Here is a 6,345-nt window from a genome sequence, read left to right on the forward strand (position 1 = left end):
GGAATCTAAGGAATAAAAAGAACAAAACTAATCAAAAACAGACTCACAAATATAGTGGACGATTTGGTGTCAGACAGAGAGGAGGGGATTTTGGGGGCTGGGAGAATTGGGTGAAGAGCTAAACAAGTACAAATTAGTAGCTGATGGATGGTCACAGGGATGGGGGGCATGGCATAGGGAATGCAGTTAGCATTAATATGTTGGCTAGGTGGAGGGTCAGGGGAGGGAGGGTGCTTTTGGGGGGATCGTTCTATGAACTATATAGATGTCTAACAAATGTACTGTATACTTGAAACTAAATTAAAAAATTAAAAAAAAAAAAAAGAACTGAAGCCTATAGCAAATACCCAAACATTGTAAAATGCCCAGGAACATTATTCAGTAGTTTTTGAATAACCTATCTAAATCTAACCCAACTCCAGTATTAGGATTTCTTGATCCTATTTTCAGTGGATCCCTCAATGATTCCCTTTAAAGCAGTAGTGTCTCACTGGGGAATAACACTTTTCCCTGTCTCCCCAATTTCTCCATTGATTTTTCTCGAAATGCAAGATTTTGGAAGTATACAAATTGCCCAAGAAACACTAGAGGAATTTCCTCATGGAATACTGCTTAGCAGCAGCTCAACCCATACTGCCTCCCCCAGGCCCTGCCCTCTGACTGCCCGAAGTCTTTTCTACCTGGTCCCACTAAACCTGCCCTTTTCCCTACTTCATTTGAGCTTCCATGAAGCACAGGCCCCACTGGCAAAACTCCAGTCCTCTCAGAGTTGACTTTAGGCTGGAGAGTTGTAAAGAACCAACATGTCTCCCATGGGGATTAGAAGCATATTCAAGGCAATTGATGCATTCCTGAAAGTATGAGGAAAACAGTCCAAGGTATTCATTCCAAAGATCACTGCAGCAAAAGCTTCCAAGGACCACATAGGGATAAACGATGGGAATTGGGCTAGATGTTAAGATGATAAAGCTGGTGGAGACTGAGTGTGGCCAAACAGGAGCTGGCAAGCCTCAGCTAAAGGCATTTAAATTCAAATGTTTAAAACAACCAAGCAGTACAAGGCAAAGATAACCCACCTGAGGGCCAGGTTTGGCCAGTTTGGGATCTCTGTATTGATGTTTTAGTGGGGTTAGTCTGTGTAAACACACACACACACACACACACACACACACACACACACACACACACACGTTTCCACTACTATCCTAAAGTAGAGCGTTCCTATGAACCCTTTTGTATATCTAAATGGCCTAAGGCAAAGAAGCCATCTCTATTAATTTATATGGAAAGAATTTTGAGTGTTCCCAGATTCAAAAAATAAGCTACTAAATCATACCAAATACATTCAATTACGATCAGTTTTATGCTAAGCATAATACCCTTACATGCTCTGTTGGGCTTCTCTGATACCTTAGGACACATCTTGCTAACAGATGCACAGAATAAATGGAGATAAAGCACAGATGCTCACAGATACAGGTCAAAGATATGGAGTTTGATGCTGAGATGCTGAGTGTGGTTCCTGGGGAAGGAGCTTCCTGGGGCCACTCTCACTGCTCAGGATACCCTGCTTCTGTTACAGCTCTCTGCAAAACGCCAAGCCCTGCTTTGTGTCTTTTTTCATAAAAGCGAAAATCCTCTTCACATTTCTTTTGGTTATCGAAAACAGGTACTAAAGGAGGTCTTTCATAAAAGTAAAGTGGCCTAACATAAACTTTCAAAAAGCGGGGGATACCTGTAGCTGGTTTCTGTGCTGTAAGTACTCCCACCAGAACAGAGTTCAGGCTATCAATATGATGTCAACCAACTCTTGAAATTCCTGAAAATTTAATGATCAGCTCTTACGAACTGGTACAAGCCTGCTCTAGCATTACTGGCATGCTGCCTCGTAACTGCTATTTTGTTTTTAATGTTATTCATGATCCTATGAAATAATAAGCTTCTCTGATATATGTTCACTTAAGAGCGAGCTCAAAATCAGCCCCAGGGAAGCCTTGAGGGCCCTCCTGCAAACCTTTGGAATTCTATGTAAGCCCTACTTCCTCTAAGAAAGCACTCAGAATCCTGTGTTATAATTATTTATTTGTGCCTCTCAATTACCAATATGCTCTTTGAGAGCAGTTATGGTGCGTTTCCTAACTGTCCTTCAATCATGAAACCTCACACAATTCAGACCCATCAAGTCCTCAGTTGTCAAATTGAATTGAGGGAAAGAGTCAGGGCCCATATCTTGTTTTGTCTTCCACAGCACCATGTTCACAGTATACTCTTCCCAGAACCACCCAATATCATTGTTTTAATGTCCCCAAAAGTAGGCCACCCACCCTCCTGCTGGTGGAGCGCCCTGCCTAATAATAGTTCCCATATCTGGTTGTGCATCATTCGTTCATTCAACGATATGCACTGAGCAGCCTCTAAGTGCAAGGCCCTATTCTATGTGCCAGGAAGAGAGTACAGAATGAAACAGGCACAAACTCCTGCCCTCATGGAACTCGCACTCTACTGGGAGAGGTAAGCAGCATACAAATAAGTAAAACACATACATTGTTTTACTAGTGATGATAAGTGCTTTGGTGAACAACAAAGCCAAAGAAAGGATGGAAAATTCTGGCAAATGGGAAGGGAGAAGGTCTGAGAAGACCTCATTGAAAAGCATAATGTACAGCACAGGGAACAGAGTCAATATATCATAATAATTATGTACAGTGACATAATTATGTACAGTTACTAGACTTATTGTGATGATAATTTTCTTTCTAAGGTATATAAATGTTGAATCACTACATTGTAATCCAGAAACTGATATAATACTGTATGTCAATTACAATAGCACTGAATCAAAGCCCTGAAGGAGGGAGAGTGAGTATGTAGAACTCTGGCTCTGTTTGAAGACACAATAAGTGCAAAGGACCCGAGGCAGAAGGATGCTTGGCATGTTTTAAGAACAGCACAGTGGCCAGTGTGGCTGGAGCAGAGTGGATGAGGAGTGACATAAGTGAGAGAGCAGCCAAATCATAAAGAGCTGGTGACCAATGTAAGGATTCTGGCTTTGTGTGTAACATGGGAGCCATTGGAACATTTGGAACAGAGGAGTGACATGGCCTGAGTAAAGTTTGAGTCTTAGGATTTTCTAAAAGATTAACTATTGGATGTGAGAGGATAGAGATGTAAGGATGACTCCAAGGTTTGTGCCTGAGCACCTCAAAGTGTGAGGGGGGACACCACTTACTGGGATGAGGTCCCAAACCTTTAATCATATATCACATGATCTTGGGCTATAGTAGAGATGGCTGAGGACAGGTCACAGTTGAAGAAACAAGACTTGTTATAAGAAGTCAGACTCCAGATTGGGCCAGACCACCTAGAAATGTGGTCCGATGATGAACTCTGTGCATCTTTCCTAACAGAGGCTCAGGGAGGTCCTAAGACTCAAGCAAGTGTGAGCCTATAGGCATAGGGTAAAGTGTGTGAGTTGTGGACAGATGAGAACAACAGAGACAGTTAAGTGACAGCTCCAGATCAACACTTCCTTAACCTACCCAGTTTGGGTCAAGTACTGTTAGGGTACAGAAATTTAAAAAATAATAATAATAAGACCTGCATCCTCCTCCTAGGAGTTCTGGAAGGTCTCTGACCACCATCCACTTTGCAGTACTCATAGAAATGTCAACTTCAGCAGCCCCCCACCCCGACCAAGGATGTTATTATGGGAGCTATTGTTTCCATGTGGAGCAAGAGTAGATTTGGTCCACTGAGTGGTCCAGGACCCACAGTTTATGAGCTGTGGTATCCTAAGAAGGTTCTTAACTGCAGTGGGTCCCTGGGGGAATCTCTGTGCTGTGTCTGAAATTTCATTCAGGAACTCCATCCTCTTGGATGTCTTTAGAAACGAGTTGTTTTAAAATGACTCCAGGGGTAATACTGGCTTGGAGTTTCCCAGCATTCATTAGCATTTTGTAATAGCACATTTTGTGCAAATTACCTCTTCACTTTTGGATCTGGTATGGTGGGCATTAATCAGATTAATGGAAGTGGGTCATTTGGATGCTTGCTCTAGAGCAGAATGACGAGGAGACAGAGCATGGTCCCCAAGGGACTTTCTCTTTACTTCTCAGTTTTCTTTGTGTCTCCCTTTCATCTGAAGGGACCAAGAAAAATGGAAAAGTGATTTTTAAAAGGAGAGGACTAGGGGCCTCAACTGACTTGGCATTGCAATGCTTGCTCTGAGTCTTTTTTTTTTTTTAATCTATTTTTTAGGTGAGGCAACACTTGGTTGACCTCACAGATTACAAAGAACTTGTCAGCTTACAATCTATTAATTTTTATTTTATTTTTTATGCCTACAGCACCTGGTCTTCCCAGGTGGTCTCCCATCCAAGTACTAACCAGGCTTGACCCTGCTTAGCTTCTGAGTTGCTCTGAGTCTTACATACCCCTCTATGGACCCCTTTCCTGCTATTCATACCTATCTTTGTTACCCACATCAAAAATATGGGCAGCAATTACATCTTGGGAGGTTTCACATTCTGCATATTTACTTAACAATAATGGCTCCTTGTGGACCATTATGAATTATTGGGAAATAAAATATTAATAAATGTGAAACTGAAATTAGCCTACATGGAGTTTTCCTGGAGTTTTCATCTACAGAACACATTTTTGTTGAGAAGAGGCTTGCCTAGAAGTTGATATGCTCTAATGTTCATATAAATAATTAAAAATTTGGCATCAGAAGAATGCCTCCTCTCAGAGCAAAGAGTGTTTATTAAGTCTGCCAGATCTCTCAGAATCACAGAGGCAGACCCAACTTAAATTTTATGACTCTTGGGGATGAGCACAGAAAAGCCAGGGGAATTCAGCAGGCAGAACACAGGAGGCTTCAAAATTGTTTCTGGTTTCCAGTTTCAGCCATGTTGGCCTGAGTGGGCTGTGATTTCAAGGTCATGACCATCATTTCCGGCTTGGTGCTGGAAATTCCACAAATTGAAATATGTATTTTATTTATTTATTAAAGTTGTAAATTTTTAAATGTATTGTGGTGACATAGATGAACAAAATCCAATAAGTTTCAAGTGTACGATTCAACAGAAATACATATTTTAGAATGAGACCAAATTTCAAAAATTTCTATGATGAGTGGCACCGAGAGGATGTTTTTGTTTTTGTTTTTGTTTTCAGGGGAAGAGGAGAAAAAGGCCATGGGCATCAAGGCATCAGAGATGGAGAGGAGTTTCTAAGAGGCAGAAAGAACCTAACAGAAGAAGATGCGGTTCCTGACATCTCTGCCACCCACTGCTTGGCACAAGTGCCGGAGGAGGTAAGGGTCATGCCACTCATGTGCCTCCACCAGATAGCCACTCAAACTCCTCAGGTTACCCCCAGGTTCCCTCCTGCTTCTGGGCTTGGAGGAAGCCCAAAGCTCCCCCAATATTTTTCATTAGTCCTATCTTAGGAGATATGGTTCTTCTCCTTCACTCTGAACCCACCTGCTTTTACCTTTTGAGGCTTCCTCATGATTTCTGTTTCCATTGGAGCATTCCCTCTTATGTTACAGCACTCACGTGTGAACAGTGCATATGCATTTTTCAATCCCATGTTACACGTATCATTTCAAACATGCTAAACTTGGAAGTTACACTCAGGAAACAGCTTCAATCTTCTCTCACAACTGCCTTCAAGCATGTGCTTTCACATTTCCCTGATCTTTAAACAGTATCTCAGGCAGAAACAACAGCTTTTCATTAACTCTGGACCATTACAACAGTTCAAACTTTTTTTTCACTCAATTCAAAGCTCCTCCAGCTTCCAGCTGCTGCATGACCTTGAACCAGCTGTGGAGAAGACAGAAAGAGTGGCTCGTTCTTTTATTTCCTTGTTTCATTCATTCCCACCTACCTTCCCCTCCCCACCATCCCTTACTCCCACCCCCAGTTCCTTCTAGTTTGAAATAAGGTTAAGGATCAGAGAAGATAAAAGATGAATCAGAAATCACCATATTTAGTGTCCTCTCTAGTTCTCTCTTTGATACTTTATGTCTTCTGTTGTGAAATCCCTCTAGATGCTAGTTTACCCTTTCGCAGGTGACCTTTGTCAATTCTTCAGAGTCTTCTATGGCAAACTTCTCATTCCATTGATCTCTGACAAAGTTGTTAGTCTCTGTCTCACTTCTCTCGATGACTCTCAGCTAACATCACCTATACAGCCAAGGGGTCTCCTTGCTCCATCAAGCAGGGACCTTTTGGGCTGACTTGAGACCAGTAACATTCCATAGAGTCCACTTGGCCCAGGGAAAGACTCAGAACATGCAAACATACCAGCCACTGTCCTCTCTGCCCAACTTGCCAT

The sequence above is a fragment of the Rousettus aegyptiacus genome, unplaced genomic scaffold, assembly GCF_014176215.1.
Source record: "Rousettus aegyptiacus isolate mRouAeg1 unplaced genomic scaffold, mRouAeg1.p scaffold_m13_p_12, whole genome shotgun sequence".
NCBI lineage: Eukaryota > Metazoa > Chordata > Mammalia > Chiroptera > Pteropodidae > Rousettus > Rousettus aegyptiacus.